At 41.2% G+C, this 20,703-nt stretch overlaps 1 protein-coding gene across 1 annotated transcript in view; it reads right to left on the reverse strand.

The window, feature by feature from the left end:
* Positions 1–18,658, reverse strand: part of DLGAP4 (DLG associated protein 4) — a 300,448-nt gene extending 281,790 nt beyond the window's left edge. The window contains exon 1 of the mRNA XM_069752301.1: positions 18,308–18,658. The gene's annotated coding sequence lies outside the window, so the exon portion shown is untranslated. The remainder of the gene's footprint in view (positions 1–18,307) is intronic.
* Between the last annotated feature and the right edge of the window lie 2,045 nt (positions 18,659–20,703).

Genomic DNA, 20,703 nt, shown 5'->3' on the forward strand with positions numbered 1-20,703 from the left:
GCAGTGACGCTCAGGTCAGAGGACGCGGTGACGCGATTAGTGCACGCCGCCCTCTTCCTGAACGTCGGTGCAGAGGACGGGGAAGACACAGCGGCGGTCAGCGGTGGAACGGGGAGCAGGTGACTATAGTAAGTGCCGGGGGCCGGACAGGTGAGTATGTAATTTTTTTAATTTTTTTAATCGCAGCAACAGCATATTGGGCAAATGTCTGTATGGAGCATCTTATGGGGCCATAATCAGCATTTGTGCACCATTATATGGGACATATTTTAATATGGAGCATCTTAAGGAGCCCATCATAAACTGTATGGAGCATTATATGGGGCTCCTGATTCAATATGGATATTCAAAAACACAAACTACTGATGTCTCAATTAATTTTACTTGTATTGGTATCTATTTTTATTTTTGAAATTTACCGGTAGCTGCTGCATTTTCCACCCTAGGCTTATACTCGAGTCATTAAGTTTTTCCATTTTTTTGTGGCAAAATTAGGGGGGTCGGCTTATACTCGAGTATATATGGTGCTTAATAGCTTTACCGTCTATGGACAAGGAAAAAAAATGTTTTACATATGTTACTGGTTACCTTTAGTTAATAGAATTGCACTACGTTTCAGTCTGCAGTCTTCATTCCTTCATTCATCTGTAGACCCCCTCATATGCAATTTAAAGCTTCATCCAAGCTTCACATTTTTCTATTGTGGGAGTGCCTCTCCCAGTAATATAGGCAGTGCTGATGTCTGAACTTACTGTAGATATTTTAAAGTACATTGCTTGTATTTATTAGTATGACTGTTAGGGTTGGCGGATTGCACTAAATAAAATATAAAATAAAGTGCAATCGCAACCTGGAGTCCACAGAGCAGAGGAGAACCCTGCTGCTAGTGTGAATAATGACAGAACAAAACAGCGAGCGTTACCTTAAACACACTGTGTTAACGCCACACAGTGTGATTGGAGCACCAGGTACCAAGCTCAGTTACTTCACCAAGAGGTACCGCACTAAGTGAGCTAAGTGCTAAACCCTATTCACGTCACAGGGACATTAGCACATGGATTAGGCTTGCTCTGCAACTAAACTGTGCTAACCGCACACACGAATGAAGCAGATGCTGAGCCAATAGAAAGAACTCTTATGACGCTAGGTCCGATACCCTATCGACTTCACTGAGAAGTATAGCGTAAGGGTTGAGCTTGCTCTGTAACTGGACTGTGCTAACCGCACACAAGAATAGAAACAGATTCTAAGCCAAGCGGCTAGTTACCCTAGTCCTGACACTACTGAACCCGTGCATGACCGGCACCCAAAGCATGTAGCAGGCTAGAAACTCAGGAGGGTACGAAACCGCATAAATGTGCCACCTGCCTGTCAAGAGTGTACAGGCTCAAGCAAAGGCAGACACACACACGTGCAGACAGAGCGGTAGAATATCTACCCACACCAAACATAAATGACATTAGCGCACCACTGAAAGCCTTTTATACTCTAGGCTGCACCCCAAATACTCATGCCCAGTCAGCCGAGACATCGCACACGTGCCAATCCGGAGCTGCCACACTATCAGAGCAGCCAACGTCCAACCACCAGTGAGAAGACACCACATCACGGACATGCCCAGTAATGTGATCTCTGTACTTAGACTCCAGAGGGCAAGACTGCATCTGCACATCACTGGTTACCACAGACTTGGCTGAAGAACCCGCAGTAACAAAACGTATACCACAAGCCTGAGCATGATGCTGGGACCGACGTCTTTGCTGAACAGCAATCACAGCAGCCTGACCTGAATGGAAGACTGTGGGACCAGATAATGCTTGGGATCCATCCCACGCAGCAGGAAAATCCTGACGTCTAACAATGACTCCAATGTTGTACTTTCCTCTCCATATGCCTTTCTTCTCAGCCATTCTGTTATATGTGCCCTCCAAGATACACTCCCTTCTCTACACTGCAGCTCTGTGTACAACCCCCTTCATCTCCCTAGTCTTAACTATAATGCCAAAGGCATGGGGCAGATCAGAGAGAATCATCAGGAGCCAGAGAAGGTGCCCTAAAGGATTTGTATCAGTTTTGCAAAAGTATGAGAAACAGACATCTACAGCAGCAAAATGGTAGAACATTTTTCATTAAGACTGTTTGGAAATTTGTTTATTAAGAGGTTTTCTTACAAACAAATTACATTTTAATTAATAGATCTTGGAATAATAATACAGTACATTCCAAAATTGAATATGCTAAAAAAATGTTCCTGTGCTGAGATAATCATATAAATGTGTCCCTGCTGTGTACTGTGTAATGGCCGTGTCTGACCATGCAGGAACATGGTCTGATCATACCACATCTCCTGGGCAGGGGAGGAAGCAAAAGAGTATACAGACAGAACAGCACAGGATCGCAGCTGATTCTTTCTGTAAGGTATAACATGTTTTTAATCACGCAGGGAAATGTTTTTCCTTACAGAAACCAGCTTCTGTGATCCATTGCTGTAATGTCTGTATCCTTCCTTTTGCTTCCTCCCCTGCCCAGGAGCTGTGGTATGATCAGACCATGTTCCTGCACGGTCAGACACAGCCATTACACAGTACACAGCAGGGGCACATTTATAAGATTATCTCAGCACAGGAACATTTTTTTTTAACACCTCCAATTGTGGAATTTATAATTATTCCAAGATCTACTGATTAAAATGTATTTTGCGTGTGGGAAAACCACTTTAAGTTATTCTCTTTTTTTTTAAACACATGATTATTACGGTGAGAGTAAATAATACATATATTTCATACCTGATGCTATCAGTTATAGCATCTACATATTGAGCCCATGTTGAACTTGTATGTGGTTACATTTTTCCCTCTTTGCTCAGGTACGATACTGTCTGCCAGAATTATAAGGAAGGTAAAATGTATTTCTCTCATGGGACAACCCCTGTAACTTTGCATTGATGAAGCAACCTTTTACAAATGAGAGGGCACTGTGACAAAAACAATACTGAGCCTCCTGATAGTTACGGTTTGTGTCTCTGCTCTGCCCTCCTACAGATATGTCAATGTTCTTAAGATGTGTTGGGTTACACAATCTTTATATATTAGCCAGAGCGAAAAACATATACAAAAGAACATCACTTTTCGAGAGGACCAGCATTCCCTACAAGCAGACCATTAATTTTAATAGGAATTGTGTAATGATTTATTTCTCCTGTGGCAGCGCCATAGGGAAAATGACCACTTGCTGCCAAGTTCTCCAGCAGATCACAACCAGTTGCTTTTGATTTCAACCTGTCATCAGCATATCATTACGGAAACCTAAAACTGAGGTCTTGTCCAAAGCTATCATCCCCTAAAAACAGCTCTGACTTTTGTGTCATAAAAGACAAGATTATTTGTGACATAAAAGACAGCGGCAAGCTACGTTCTTGTGCTACCACTTGCCAAACTGATACAGAATACACATTTTATATTCAATGAAAAGAAAATCATGGGGTATAGTGTCTTATAAGGCCTACCAGATGCACTAGATATTATTGTAGACCTTTAGAGATGGTGCTTTTATACACTTCTCCACACTGCTACATCAGGAAGGTAAAGTTGTGGAATTATAGAAATCACAGGATGGATGTTAATGATATGCAAACGCTGAAAAAATGGAAAGAAAATTTTCAATACATCCTGATGTATTCAACATCTAGTATGTGCACCATGTGCTGAAATACAAGCACTTACACACCTTGGCAGCTATCAATGAGGTTATTAATGGTTGTTTGAGGAATGTTCTGCCTTGCTGAACACGGGTTGACATACCATTTGTCCAACCTGTGCAGCCATACACCGGCCCAAGAGGTAAGGGGGCCACTACCACTTTCAAAGCAGGTGGAATTGTACATTATGATGAATTATTGGGCTGCAAAGAACCCATATATTGTTGTTGCACAGGGACCCTCTTTCTGTCTGTGCCTGTCAGTGTTGCTGGATGCACTTGACCATGCAAATCATCAAGATCTGCTGCTGTCAGCTTCCTTTGCAATTTGTGAAAATCACATAGGCAGATGAGCTTAATAGGAGACAAGTCTGAAGACAATGCAAGTTATAGCACATTTAGGCCATGCAGACTGCTCACAATAGCACGACCAACATGTGGCCTGGTGTTAACTTGTTGAAAAATGGCTCCTGGGACACTTTGGAGAAATGGTCATACCACTAGTTCCACTGCCTAATCAATGTAACACTGAGTTATTTAGTATACCTGTAATGAAAACTACAGAGGTTCTGGTGCTATACATTATGCGGGACTCCTAGCATAGACATCCCTTTGAGCCTTAATTGTGCCATTCAACACTCTGGTTTCTCACACAAGGCATGTTAGTGTATGTATGTCTGCCAAAAGTGCTCATACTCAATAATTAATAAATTAAGAAGTTTTGAAACTTTTCTTTCCAATGTTCATTATTTGCATATAATTAATTTGTCTATCAACTTTGTGATTTCCAAAATTCCACACATTTTCCTTCTTGTTCTGACAATTTTAATGTTGAAGAGTATATATCCTTATGCTACAAAGGGGCAACATTCTCTGCAAGGCTGTAATTTAATACATCAAATTACTCACATGTGCCTGGTTGTGTTCATTGTCAGCAACGAAATCCATAAAATTACTTATTGACAACGAGATGTAATGAATAACTGACCTTATACATATTTAATGAACTCCTGATGGAAAAGTTACAATTTTGCCAAGTACACTTGGCTTCTTAAGACTATCAGAACTCAAAATGAAGGAGTTTTCCAGGCTCTCCCGAAATCTTATATCTCACTGGCCAGTTGGTTAAAAATGGGCATATACCCAACAGATGAATGATGTGAGGCACCATGAGCAGACATCACACATTTCTTGTGGTTGAGTTATCCAATCATTCTGGAATAAGATCCAAGAACACATTTATCCAGTTGTGTGCTTTTTAGTTTTTTGGGGGGTATTCCAGGGTTGGGTGGATCCTAGAAGCTATCATTGTGATTGGGGGATAAGAAGAATATTATACATGAACTCTACTACGGAAAATAATTTTGCAGATGTACAATGCTTAAAAAATCTTTAAAAACTTTCTTTCCTATTTATAATTGACTGGTAGGAAGTAATTAGCCAAGAAGCCGTAGCTGAGTATTCCCATCTAATACAATTATAGCATATCCTATGAAAAAAATTGGATAGGTTCAATATATAACTCTTGGATGTGCAATTATCTTGAGAATGTGGGTCTTCCAACATCTATCTTTGGGTTGCTGTTAATAGAGACATGGCCAAGAATTAGCGACTCTCCTTTCACTTCTATTGGAGTTCTGACAATAGCTGCACAAGCAGAATATCAACTACAATACGCAATAATTCCTGGTTATAAAATATTAGGCAAATCCAAAAGCTTCAAGTGATACCAATGTGCATGGTTACCTTAAGTGAAGCAGTGACAGGTATTTTATGCGTGGGTCGCTATGTATCCCCCAGGATGTGCATAGAAGTGTATTGAGGCCGCGGGAGTGCATTACAGTAACAGGTATAGCTGTGGTTGCACTGCAGAATAAAAGTAAGTGTTGGTCTTGGATGAGCTATTTTCCGAAGACAGATTTAAGAAAACCTGGCATGGGCTTTTATTTTTGGAGCGAACTACAGGATGGTAGTGGAGCAGTTCGCTCCCTCCAGGCCGGGTCTTGCAAGTGGCCTATGGCCACAGATTCCATTTAAAAATCCTGCAGTAATGGGTTTGAGTGTGTCAGTGTTTGTTTTGCAAGCAGCAGAGAAGGTGGCTCTGCAACATCCGGCTTGTGTGAGGTAACACAGAGCCAAGAGAAGCGAACGCCTGGCACCCCTCAGCGTGACACGGTGGTGCAGTGACACACAGCACCGGTCTCGGATATGGACTGTTTTGACGCCCCGGCTGCCATCTGTAGGATACCGTGTGCTTTTCTTTTTGTGTGACTTTTTGGACATTAAACACGTTTGCTTTGAACTTTCCTGGGTCACTGTCTCATTGCTGCATGGTGTGGACACCGCTGCACTACACTTTCCATTAAACCCACTGCCATTACCTATTTATAACATTTATAACTCCCAAGGCTAGAACCCTTGTAATAAGTCTTATTGATTGAATATTTCTATTTGAAAACCTCTTTAAAGAGTTAAAACCATGGATTTTAACACCAAGATTTATGTTATTTATGCTCCTAGTGAGAATCACACTTGAACTAGGATTTATTTTCACACAGATGACGACTGACTAATGGGAAGCAATGTGAAAAATGTGGACATCTATATGCCTGATATCATCCTCCGTTAGACACAAAATAACAGGCAACAAATCTAACACTAAGAGAAGGATGCTCATTCTGAGCTGTAGTGTTAGATTCCTGCTGACAACCACATCGCCACTGTAAAAATTCCCTTGTATTTCTACATTATGCAAAATTCTTTACTTGTACCTAAATCAGCGCTGACAGTTTCTGCTTACTGACCCTAGTGTGTGGAAATGAAGCGCGCCTTAGTTATCAGGGGGGTTTCAGCACCTCGGACAGGTTGTGAAAGTGGTAAAAGCTGCTGTGCAACAGAAAGATCCATTGATCCTAGTATGCAAACGAGAGGTCATCCAAATAGGAACCCACATTTTTCCTTAGTTATATGTGTTCTGAAATGTGTTTTGCCTATAAGGAGGTTGATCAGGGGGAACTAATATTAGAGGACCCATGGCCAGAAAATGCCTTACTCTGGTCAATAACTAACAATAAATAATAAAATACAAGTATTATCTGCTAAATATATAATACAGTATAATGCTTCCTGTTATCAGCCATTTTAGGCTTCGAAAAGAAGGAAATATTCTTCTCCAACAGGATTTATGATAAGAAACCCCCAAAATGTTTCCCTCGAAAACATTAATATACAGAATGTGTGAATCATAGCAGCTCGTCTATGAAATTGACTGTTACAGCCTCTGAACATTTTGCTTTAAAAATACTTCCATTATATTCAGCGTCAAATCCATCTATTAAACAGGTCCTTCCCGTCCACATTACAGCAGAATATTCATATCCGTAAATGACACTATAAAGCGATGAACACTAACAGTGATTACCACAATATTTTTTGATGAGTGGAACAGTTATCCATTTATATAGATACAGTTCTGTACATTATCACAATGGATGGGTATAGTTAAGGTTCCTTCATGGAAAAAATCTGCTTGCAGTCTGCTCCTGTTACATATATCACTGTGCTGTGGAAACAGGCGTCAGATAAAATAAATGTAATTGTCTAATAGCATTTTATAGGGCTCAGTACGGAGCCAGGATTATTTAAGGAGGACAATTCCAGCTCCTAAAATTCCAGTATTTATTTTAAAAAATTTAAAAACTATGAACCCACAGTGCAAAGCAACGCGTTTCGAATACACACCGGCGTTCTTTGTCTTTAAGGAGTAACCATTGTTTTTCATAAATCAAAACTACATGTGAAAATAAGACACGCCCCCGGAAGAAGGTATTTGCGAAACGCGCGTTGGGGTGAGGTGGGACGCTGTGCTGCAGGTAGATATCATTATTATCCTTTGGTTTTATATACATCTGCATTATATGCAGGCTTAGGCAGCTAGGGATGCACCGGACAGTATAAGGAATGTATATAGACTACTCTGCACTACTTGCTACTGAATAGTATATAGTATTCAGTTTCCCACTTCGTTAGGGTGCTTGGGCATTTATGCACTGGATAGTAATTGTTTACAATAAAGCTTTATTTTACTCCACTCTGGATCGCTTCATTTCATTGGCAGCAGCTGCCAAGGCAAACAGGATCATGGGGTGCATTAAAAGAGGTCTGGATACACATGATGAGAGCATTATACTGCCTCTGTACAAATCCCTAGTTAGACCGCACATGGAGTACTGTGTCCAGTTTTGGGCACCGGTGCTCAGGAAGGATATAATGGAACTAGAGAGAGTACAAAGGAGGGCAACAAAATTAATAAAGGGGATGGGAGAACTACAATACCCAGATAGATTAGCGAAATTAGGATTATTTAGTCTAGAAAAAAGACGACTGAGGGGCGATCTAATAACCATGTATAAGTATATAAGGGGACAATACAAATATCTCGCTGAGGATCTGTTTATACCAAGGAAGGTGACGGGCACAAGGGGGCATTCTTTGCGTCTGGAGGAGAGAAGGTTTTTCCACCAACATAGAAGAGGATTCTTTACTGTTAGGGCAGTGAGAATCTGGAATTGCTTGCCTGAGGAGGTGGTGATGGCGAACTCAGTCGAGGGGTTCAAGAGAGGCCTGGATGTCTTCCTGGAGCAGAACAATATTGTATCATACAATTATTAGGTTCTGTAGAAGGACGTAGATCTGGGTATTTATTATGATGGAATATAGGCAGAACTGGATGGACAAATGTCTTTTTTCGGCCTTACTAACTATGTTACTATGTTACTATTTCGGCTGTTTTCTAGGTTAGACCGAATTTTGATGAGTATGTATTGGGAAGTGCCAGCCATAATATTTGGACATTGGTGATTAGAATGTGAAAATAAGAAGCTGTCATTTATCTTATCAGAGAAATCAGTTCTTTCTCCATCACGACTGATCACTCTTCTTCTAACTTCTCAATTCGTTGGCAAAACCTGTCGTCAGTAAATGCAGACTTTCCTATTACTGAGATAGGTGATGATGGATGGTACTCAAAGTTCTTTGGAGAACTGTAACCAGTGTCGGACTGGGGTGTCAAGGGCCCACCAGTAACATTGACTTTGGGGGCCCACTGTTCAATTGTATACAAATATTACACAACCCTGGGTAACAAATTCACCTATATCGCTATATAATAATAAACTGGGTAGTTTGGTTAATGAATGATGAGATGCTGCTTTTTTCTGAACAGAGTGAATCAAGTGAATTATGACAAGTACTGCCCATAGAGTAAGCTTGGGGGCCCTTATTTGCACAGGGGCCCACCGGGGGATTTCCCTGTTTCCCTATGGGCCAGTCCGAGCCTGACTGTAACTGTAGTTTCTGAAGAATGTCTGTGTCTGCCTCTAGCTCCTCCTCCCTCCATAGAACTTTAAAAGCATTAACTGGCATCTCCTGTCGTTGTTATGGGAGATATTGTTAATAAGTATTAACAGTGGAAGATCAGCCCAGGCATTGAGAGAAGCAGATTTCTCTGATAAGATACAGTACAATGTTGATTAATATATTTAACAAAATTTAAAATGTTGGTTACTCTTCAATTGAGTTGTCCAGACTTAGGCTGCAAGTTAGTACTCACTCTCTGTAACTGCACTGCAAACTGTGAGGATTCTGTGGTGACGGCATCGGTAGTAGCGAGCACGTGACCGGAAGTATACATGCGGTCATGAGCTGGCTTCGTTCAGTGCAAGTGTATTGAACGAGGTTGGACAAGTCTAGTCGGATTGTGGCTGGAAGTATGCAGATCGCATATTTGTGGACACATAACCGTCCACTCCAGACGCTGGCACCGAAGAATCCTCACAATGCATGCCATGTGAGAATTTGCAAGTAGTCACATAGAGTGTCTACAGAATTGTAGCCTAAGGCCGGACAACCCCTTTCAGCAATTGGACTGAGAAATACTGTAAGGAAAAGCCTATATAACACCACTACAAATCCAAGTCATAAAACTGAATATTAATATACGGTAGTTTACAGCTTTTCTAAATCTATACTACACTAACAAATCATTTCCAAAGCATAGGTTAAAACTTAGTAAACTTATGTAATGTAGTGTAACATGTAATGTAATACTGTGTATTAATACTGATTCCCTATCACTGCATTTTACATCCATCAGCAAAATGCAGATGTTAAAGGTGTCCAGATAACTGACTGCTGTGTAGCAGCCACTATTCTACTCATAGGCTGACAAGGGACCCCATAAGGAACTGGAGACCCCCTAGTACTCTGCTATATTATATGACTATCTCTGTTGCTCAAGGGGAGCAATTTGAAATAAATATTTCAGCTAGGTTCACATTGAGGGCAATAAAGTGTTACGCTCGGGCTGTTTAGCGCTAGTGTGGATCGTGGTCCCACTGTGCTATGGACCAAGGAGAGCCTGGAAGGGCGTGACCAAGTGCCTCCCCAAAACTGACCCCGGATGCACGGCAACTAAAAATGCCACAATCCGAGGAGAGCCTAGGTGTCACGCCGCAGCTATGCAGGTAGATGCACGCTCCACTAGATGGCAGTTGAGTGGAGGGAAAACTGCAACACTTGCCAGAGCAGACCGGCAGCGCTACAGCGATGCCACCACCGGGTGGCAACAGGGTAGTCAAACAAACCGCATCAAAACCAGGAGAGTACAGTAGTATAAAGGGGAAAATCAACTCAGAGTCAGACACGCACCAAAGGGTCAATACCAGACGGAAGCAGAAGTACCAGGAGCAAAAGACAGAGACAGGTCAGAGACAAAGCCGAGTCAAGTACCAGAGAGTCCAAACACAAATGGAAAACACTGAGTTGGAACGAGAGAAGGGGAATGAACAGACACGGGAATAGTCAGGAATCGCAGCAGGACAAATCAGGATATAACCAAAGTCAGCTACTCACGCCGTAGGCAGAAGCTATAACTGACACCACCTGCAGGATGCAGCGGAGATAAATAGCAAACCTGAGACCAGACTGAGACTGAGAAAAGTTAACCCCTGACATGATCAGACCGGGAAAACGGACAACAGGACTCAAAATCCGGTCTGGATCAGGACACTAGGGAGGCGTGACCAGGACTGACCTCGTTCACACGGCAGCCGACCATCAACAAGATATTAATTTGCTGGCAGACACGACTGATATACAGTCAAGCATGTGTATGACCCAGTTCAGACTGGATGGGCAAGAACAGCTTCATGTATAACTGGGTCTCTGGCAAGTGGGTACTGGACCTCAAGTGCGAACAGACAGGGAAGCGCAGATGCAGATTTACATAGAACAGACTGGGTCAGGTAAGGACAAGTACACACAGAACAGACAAGACCAAGTTCACACAAAACCAATACAAGGACAGGTACACACAGGACAGCCAGAGCCAGATTCACATAAGGTACTTACAATGAAGTTGCAAGAGTACACACAAACCACTAATGTTGCACAGAGGCAACAGATTAGAGATAGGTACAGGTTAAGACACTGCCAGTTTTAGAGATAAGTACAGATTCAGACACAGGAACTTTAGGAAAAGATCCAGACTTAGATACAAACATGTTTAGGGATTAGTCCTAATTCAGACGAGGACAGACACAAGTTCAGGGTTCAGGCTTGAGAATTCAGCCCCCAGGGAGGCAGAAACAGGAAAGATCAGATACAGGTACAGATTCAGTACTCTGGCCTGGGTATTCTTCCCCCAGGGTGGCAGAAACAGGAAAGATCAGATACAGGTGCAGATTCAGGGTTCAGACCTGGGTATTAAGTTCCCAAATTGGAAGGAGCAGAAAAGAACCTGGCAACTCAGCAGTTGCATAAATGCACTGAAAAAGAATGTTGCTAAGGCACCTCCCAACAGGTGTAGCTGCCTTAAGTACAAAGTGCCTCTCAGCAATAGGTTGGGGATGCATTAAAAATGAGCGCACTGTCTATTTGAGAATTAACACACTAGTCCCAATATTAGATTATTGTATACTACTTCCAATAAAATATAGCCTCATGATTCCAGACTAGAATCTTCTCATATTTAAAGAATAGATACATGCTTTATAATAAAATATTTTATTTTATTCAACAAGATATTAAAAAGAGATAATTTATAAAAAGCAAAAAACAGAAAGAGCCTGCATGAACGTTCACAATGCGGAATCATAAATATATCATAGTATAGTGAACCATATTGAATCTGCAATCAAAAACAATCACAATCATAAACCGTAGATCCGGTTCTGAATCTCTTAAACAGTAAAAATTAGAATGAGGTATTAATCCATATAAAGTGAATAGTGCAGCTGCATACATTCTCAGTTTACCTGACACATTCAGTCTGATAGTCTCAATAATAATGTTTGTCTAATTTCAACAACCTTGGACAAAAAATAATCCGCCTGTAAGAAGCTCAGTGCAATACATTAAACAAGATGTCAAATGTTTTTGTTGAAGAAATATATAGAAAACAGTAAACTCAACTTACTTAGAGAAAGTGCATCGAGTTCACATGTGAAATGACCCTGACAGCCCAGTTTCGCCAGTGCTTTTTACTCTTGGAAAAAAGCACTGATGCTTAGTAGCCCTTAAAGGGAATGTGCCATCAGAATTTCACCTGTCAATCTATTTATATGTGCATGCAGTTCTGTCAAAGACAAGTCAAGTAATACTTTTGCATGGTCAGTCTGTTCCTCCATTATTGAGAAATCAGTAAATGAGGCTGTAGATTGAAAGCCTCTGGCACTCCAGCTCTGTTTCTGTCCCAGCTCTGCCTCCTCCTATTTGACTGATAGCCTCTATTCAGTGTGACTTCAGACAAATAAGTCATCAGTCAAGAAGGAAGACGTGGCGCAGGGCTTGGAATAGAGCTGGAGTGACAGAGTCTTCAGATCTGCAGCCTCGTTTGCATATCACTTAAAATACCGATAGAGAATGCTCAAATCCTTCTCACTACCAACTGAAATGGCTGATAACAGGGAACAACAGACCATAATCAACCGCTCAACAAGCGGCCATAGCAAAGTTATTCTCCTCTTCTGAATCTAGCGCATCTAGAAAGTGCACAACAGCTTCCAACATGACCCATTTTCAGGGTGTTCTTTGGTCGTACGCCCTGCATCCTATTTTCCTACACTGCTGTAATAATGTAAAGGTTTTTTTTTAGTTTAAGCAATTAAGCCAGTGCAGGAAAATAATTAAAAGGGTGAGTGAGGGTCTAGTTATATAATGTCCTAGTGGGAAATGAATCATGGTAGAAGATCAAGTACAATCACTCAGGCTTCATTGTGTGTGGACATACAAAGAAATGCCCAAAATGCACGGCACGCCAGTGATAATGCGCCCAGCATGCTTCATACACATATAAACCCCCTGGCGGTACAATGTGGAGCATTATGTTACATCCATAGAGGACAATTGAACTTTGAGAATTTACTTTAAAACCCGCTCAATCCCATTTGCAATAGTTAGGTGCTCTCTCCTGAGCTTCGGTGCTACTGGAATATAGGACTGTCTGTTCTCAATGACATTTCCATAAGGTATATTTGTAAATGTGGCTATTTCTCCATTAAATGATGTCTCATGCCCGGCCATCCATAAAGCTATTTCCTCCTACAGTCTCATGTCATGGACTTTAACCCCTCGAGAATTACACAGTACATGTACTCCTCTACTACAAGGGTTAAATCTATCTATCTAGCGCAATTTACATCAGAATGGTTTTCCAGATTGTTTTAAGATTCTGAGCATCCAGATGACCTTGTAATGTCCTTGTCATGCTGGCATGGTAGTGCATGAATCTTTCTGCCCCCAGACCGTCAGGATGAGTTTCATTTCTGTGACCCTGAGACATGAAGGAATCCTCCAGCACATCCAATATATGCTTCTCCCATGCACTATATGGCAACGCAGGGGTTAAGAGGTGAGCCCTTGTACCATTAATAATCTGCAAAGAGTAATTTCTCTCTAAACTGCAGCCTGAAAGACTTGACATAGAGAGAGGTCTGTGTGGTTGTGCCTTCAACATAGAGAAAGATCAGATCATGGGTGCGTCACATGGAAATGAATATTAATGGGAAACACTGTACATATTGCTTTATGTAAGATCATTAACCCCTTATATCCTGCACGTGGAAAAGCTCTGTTACGGCTTATTTAAAGGGAAATGGAAAAAAAAAACCACAAACAAGTGTTAACCTTAGGGCCGAAGTTTGAAAACCACCAATATTATAAGGATCACACAGAAAAGATTAAATATAACAGAGAGACACCAGAGGCATTGATACATAAATCTGGATAACAAAGAGTGGTGTATGGGAAGGAGACGGAACAAAAAGCCACATAGGGCAGAGATAGCGATCATCTTATACTACATGAACGTCAACAACGAAATCTCAATTTCGTACAACAAAGTAGTGAAATATTCTTAATATGAGTAAGAATGGAGATCTGCCATAGACTGCAGATTAATTCCTACGAAATCCAAATAATAACAGGAAAATTTAGGTGTCACAATTTGTCTACTATAAGAGACTGAGCATTAGGGAAGGACCAAACAGAGACACTTAAAAAAAAAAATAGATGAGAACACATACATACACATAACCAAAGAAATATATACATATTACACATAATAGAACATATATATATATAATACAAATATATATATATATATATATATATAATATAAATATATACTTGTTACACAAAATAAAACGTACATATATAATACTAATATATATAACATATAATAGAATATATATACATATATAATGAAAATATAAATAAATATATATTGCACAAAATAGAACATATATACACATATGTGAGCACACAGATATATGCATGCAGGCACATAAACATACCTGCTTGTGCATTCATTCACAGGTAAATAGAGACATACACATTATATATAGGTATACACAATGTGTACAATATATATTCATGCAGATCCTCACACATAAGTAAATAGACACATACATACATAGCTGTATATTTATACCCATACACGGGTGACTGGACACACATATATTCATAGACATACAGACGACATCGAGATCAATGCAATGTCATGAACTCTTGGGAGAGCCTATGGAATATTAAAAACAAATATATTCAGTTTCTTGTATTTTATAACATTTTGCTATGAATCACCTAAACGGTAAGACATATACATGGCTGCCAATCCATGATGTCCTGCAAGGATGATGATGATGGTTCTGATGATGATGACGCGGTGCCTATAAGGATGGAAAGTTGAATACGGTAAAAGGATGCTGGAGTGAAAGGTTGTGATGGTAAGAGAGAAGGAGACAGATGTAGGGGGTTCAGGATGTGAGAGGAGGGGGCAGCAGATGATAGTGAGCAGGATTAACCTGAGGGAACACAAAACTGCACAGTGCAGATTACACTGGGGGGCCGATATGGAGCACAGGAGGAGATTGTGCGAGAGGGAGGGGAGGCTGGAATTGTAGAGCTGGGGCGGTAAGACAGTAGACAGACATTAGGAGAGGGTTGCAAAAGAGCACTAGGGGTGGAGATATGGACGAAAATGTAAGCAGTCAGGATACCAAGCGTCCTCTCCTTGCAGGAATTACTAGCCATGATGGTTTATGTCAAGACCATTCTTGCAAAGTTGTATTGTCGTCATGAAGAAGACAACTGAATTTCCCAAAATTGTCAGATTGGGTTAGAAAACGTATTCGAGCGTATTACACCGATCATTCTCACACATAGGAAACTGTCAACATGGCAATTTGCAAGATGGTGTCCTTCAGGCAGACTTTCAATAACAAGTAATCTGATCTTTACCGTCTCTTATTACAATGTCCTATTGTCAGTAGCCATACTATTCTTTATATCAACACCAGGGTTGCCAACTGTCCAGAAATTCCAAAGACAGTCCATAAAACATAAAGCGCTTTTTTGCCCTGTTCATAATTTTTTTTTAAGGTGTCTGTGATTTTTTTTTGAAGCTGAAGAAACGTATGCAGATTATTTTGACAGTAATTATCATCATTTTACAGTTTACGGTGAATGCAGCTAGTGTCTTCATATCAGAATTATGGGCTGTAGACATGTATCACTCATAATCATAGTGCTTTATTATGGTTTTCCAATGTGCCCATAAAAAATATTCTCTGTCTGTGATTTTTTACTTAACTGTCCAGAAAAAAATAAAAAGTCAAGTTGGCAACCCTGGTCCACACTCTGTTCTACTTCAGTAGCTATATAATATTAGATCTGTAAAATATACTTTTAAGAGATTCCTTGGTTTCCATTCATTACACTTATTTACTCCAGGATTACTAGTGCTACCCCTGGATCATATACTTCAGTTAGGGAATCCCTGAGCTGACATTTTTGGTACCACAATATCTTGTGCTACACGTATAACTGCTTCATTCTATACATAGAGTACTGATCTGATTGCTGGAACCAGGTCACTAATTGATGTACAGTATGTACTACAGGGTGGTAGCACATATAGTGTTGAGATATATCGCAAAAGTGTAGAGGTGATCTAGTGAGACCTCTTGGATCTAATGAGTAAATATGTAAAATAATTGCATAGAGCAAATATAATAGAAGCATAAAAGAAGAGCACACTAAATAACATTCCTTTACACAATCGGTAGCGTTCGCAGGCCTAGACACCTGGGACCACAGACTTTCTACATACTTAATCTTCTTTGGAAGCATTTTTTCCCAGAAGACCACTACAGTAGGTCCCGTAGGCATAGACATCTGGAACCACAGACTTTCTACACCGAAATCTTCTTTGGAAGCATTTTTTTCCAGAAAAACACTACAGTAGGCTCCGTAGGTATAGATACATGGGACAACAGACTTTCTACACCTCAATCTTCTTTGGAAGCATTTTTCCCAGAAAAACAATACAGTAGGCTCCGTAGGTATAGATACCTGGGACAACAGACTTTCTACACCTCAATCTTCTTTGGAAGCATTTTTTCCAAAAAAACACTACAGTAGGCTCCGTAAGTATAGATACCTGGGACAACAGACTTTCTACACCTCAATCTTCTTTGGAAGCATTTTTTTCAGACGACCACTACAGTAGAGTTTGGAGACTTTCTACACATCAATTGCTTTTCGGAGTGTTTCTTTCCAGAAGACCACCATAGTAGGGTCCAGAGGCATAGATATCTGGGACAACAGACTTTCTACACCTCAGTCTTCTTTGGAAGCTTTTTTTCAGACGACCACTACAGTAGGGTCTGGAGGCATAGATATCTGGAACCAAAGACTTTCTACACATCAATTGTTTTTCAGAGTAACATAGTAACATAGTAACATAGTTAGTAAGGCCGAAAAAAGACATTTGTCCATCCAGTTCAGCCTATAAGAGTGTGTTTCTTTCCAGAAGACCACTACCATTTGACACCTTTCTCATGAATTGTCAGCTGCTAACAATCAAAACTAAATATTTAGTAGAAGATACGCACAAAGCCACAGGAACAACATGAAGGTCAGCATTAATGAAGAATATCAGAATTGTGAGTAAAATGATGATGATAGTCTGGAATACATATTAGGCTTGGGAGATAAACACTTCAAGGGATTAGACAGCAATGGAAGTCAGCATGAAAGAGAGGCAAGACGGAGCCGTGAAGAGAATGCAATGAGATATGGAGCAGAAGATGAGGGATATGGGGAAATCAAGTGTGAGACAGCGAAGGAAGTAGGAGAACAGAAGTAGAATATCAGAATGAGAAAAGTGAGAGATCACAGTGCAAAGAGGAAATGAGGCTGCAGTAAACACTGATAGGAGCTGAGATTTAACCCTCTGCTTCTTACGCCTCACCCCACACCTGGCTGATACCCAGGAACTGATGCATTATTGCATTATATGAAGATACAAGTATATGAAGATACAATTACAAGGCTATGATTCAGCCTCTCTTTCTACATGGTTGGGGTATTAGTCCTGATGCAGGTGGGATGCTAGGGGTGTGGTTAGGTAGCCATGATGTCAACATGCAGGAAACCCTGCTTGGCATCAGCAGTGACATCACAGGATGTGACAAGTGGAGGTAAATACTGCTCACGATTCTGTTTCGAGGTAAACACAGATAAGGAAAACTAAAGACTATGTGAACATATATAGGTAGTTCTGATGAGTCTTACAGGCCACCAACATCCTAAATCAGTGCAACCATATACAACGTATCCTATAAGCACATCCCTGGCTGTATCTTAAGGCAAGGATGAGGCGTTAGAAGGTCTGGGCATGACCAATAAGAAAACCAATAAAAATATCCCCATGGGGCTTTTGCTAAAAGAGAAAAACACACTGAAGAACAGTGGGCAGCCTGTGTATAAGCAATGTGGTGGGTAAAACATAACCCCCTACAAACCCCTAACTGGAAAAGGCCCTGCAATGTATCACAGAGTCTGCACTCAGCGTTAGGGTGACAAACGTATCATTAACGCAACCAATGCAAATACCAGCAGCACTATGGCATTGGAGAGGTTAACACTGCCCTCCACCCTGTGTTTTCTCCAAATCCCACTCTGGCCACTATTGCTTCATCCACTGTCAATATGGGAGCCAATGTGTAGCCCCCATGATGAGAAATGTCAATCCATACATAAGTCTTACCTGTTCTCCAGTGTGCAATATTCAACACGGTTCCTCTCACCCTCTCCAGTCTTTCTTCTTCTATGTCTTCAGGTGAAAACCGGCTGCATCCCCCCTTCTTAGTCGCCACCACCACCACCTCCTTCTCTCTACCTCTCCTCCCCCTCTCCTCCTTCTGCAGCGTTACAGAGGTCTCTCTTTCACTCCTCTCACCTCCTCCAGCCCACTCCAGTATAATCTGTTAGGGTGTCCCTCTCTTTCTCCCCCCACCCCCTATATCCCACTCTGGCTGATGATGGAGAGCGGAGATGCTGTGACTGTGGCTGGTGCTGATGCAGGATCTATGTGCTCTGCCTCCCCACAGAGGAGAATGGGAGAGGAGGGGGGAGGAGTGGAAGAGCAGGGCTGGAATCCTGCGGGGATGGGGATCTAGGACGCAGGATCTGGAGCTGTCTGTACACAAGTATCCAGCATGCACTAACTTCTGGTGTGCACATCCACGTACATATCAGCACATTCCTCAACAGATTTAGTCAAGAGTTTAGAGGTTATATACCTATTTATTGATTGAATTGATATTCTGAACATAAATACTCTTAATGCTCCTCCAAAACAGGAAGATATAGGCACATTACCAAAAAGATGAGGATAGAGAAATAAAGTTCTACTATGGCGGATGTAATCTACCTACATTTTTTATTTTGTAACTTAGCATTTATTACTGTATATCTGAGCACTGACCCTATGTAAAAAGGATGCAGATACAATCAGTAGCGTAATTAGAGTCCGATGAGCCCCAGTGCAAAATTTGGACCTGGACTTCCCCCTCCCAACCTGGGCTCCCCCTCTCCCACATGTTATTTACATATACAGGCCATTGCAACGTTTTAAATCCTATAAAGACATACATGTACCCCCTCTCCACCATAATGTAGTAATATCCCCCTTCCTGTACTAATATCTCCCATCCAGGGCCCCTTCCTGGTATATATGTTCTCCATTCTGAGCCCCTTCCTGGTATATATGTCCCCCATCCAGGGCCCCTTCCTGGTATATATGTTCTCTATTCTGAGCCCCTTCCTGGTATATATGTCCCCCATCCAGGGCCCCTTCCTGGTATATATGTTCTCCATTCTGAGCCCCTTCCTGGTATATATGTCCCCCATCCAGGGCCCCTTCCTGGTATATATGTTCTCTATTCTGAGCCCCTTCCTGGTATATATGTCCCCCATCCAGGGCCCCTTCCTGGTATATATGTTCTCTATTCTGAGCCCCTTCCTGGTATATATGTACCCCATCCAGGGCCCCTTCCTGGTATATATGTTCTCTATTCTGATCCCCTTCCTGGTATATATGTCCCCCATCCAGGGCCCCTTCCTGGTATATATGTTCTCCATTCTGAGCCCCTTCCCGGTATATATGTCCCTCATATTGGGCCCAACCTGGTATATATGTCACCCATCCTGGTTCATATGTCCCTCATATTGGGCCCAACCTGAAATATATGTCCCCCTATCCTGGGCCCATCATGGTATATATGACCCCCATCCTGGTATATATGTCCTCATGTTGGGCCCATCCTGATCCCCCATGTCCTGGTACTGGGACACACATCTAGCTGAAATATGCACTGGCGTCGGCAGGCATCACCCCCACACGGGCCTGTTGCAGTCGTAAAGGGTACAACCGCAATCATTACACACTTGGGTGCAACTGTAGTAGTCATGACAAACCGAAAGACATAATACAAAGATGGTCATGATTAAGGGAGCTTAGTCTCCAGAAACGCGTTGAGATTCTTACCCATATGGTTTGTGCTGAAGCCTGTATCCTCTATGTTTAAAGTTTCTGAATAAAGAAAACTCTTTTTTACGGATTCGGTGAAGCTGGACATTCTCTTCTTTTATAATACAAAGATACAATTTTTGTGGAATAAGAGTGGATTTCCCAATTCATAAGTAATCTGGATATCCAGATTAGATGCATTTAGATCGGAACAACGTCATGACTTGGGTTCATGATCTGTCTTATCTAAGGTGAAAATAAACATTATGTTACAGCCCAGAAAGTACAGTTAGGGCCAGAAATATTTGGACAGTGACACAATTTTCGCGAGTTGGGCTCTGCATGCTACCACATTGGATTTGAAATGAAACCTCTACAACAGAATTCAAGTGCAGATTGTAACGTTTAATTTGAAGGGTTGAACAAAAATATCTGATAGAAAATGTAGGAATTGTACACATTTCTTTACAATCACTCCACATTTTAGGAGGTCAAAAGTAATTGGACAAATAAACATAACCCAAACAAAATATTTTTATTTTCAATATTTTGTTGCAAATCCTTTGGAGGCAATCACTGCCTTAAGTCTGGAACCCATGGACATCACCAAACGCTGGGTTTCCTCCTTCTTA

The sequence above is a fragment of the Ranitomeya imitator genome, chromosome 2, assembly GCF_032444005.1.
Source record: "Ranitomeya imitator isolate aRanImi1 chromosome 2, aRanImi1.pri, whole genome shotgun sequence".
Classification (NCBI taxonomy): Eukaryota; Metazoa; Chordata; class Amphibia; order Anura; family Dendrobatidae; genus Ranitomeya; species Ranitomeya imitator.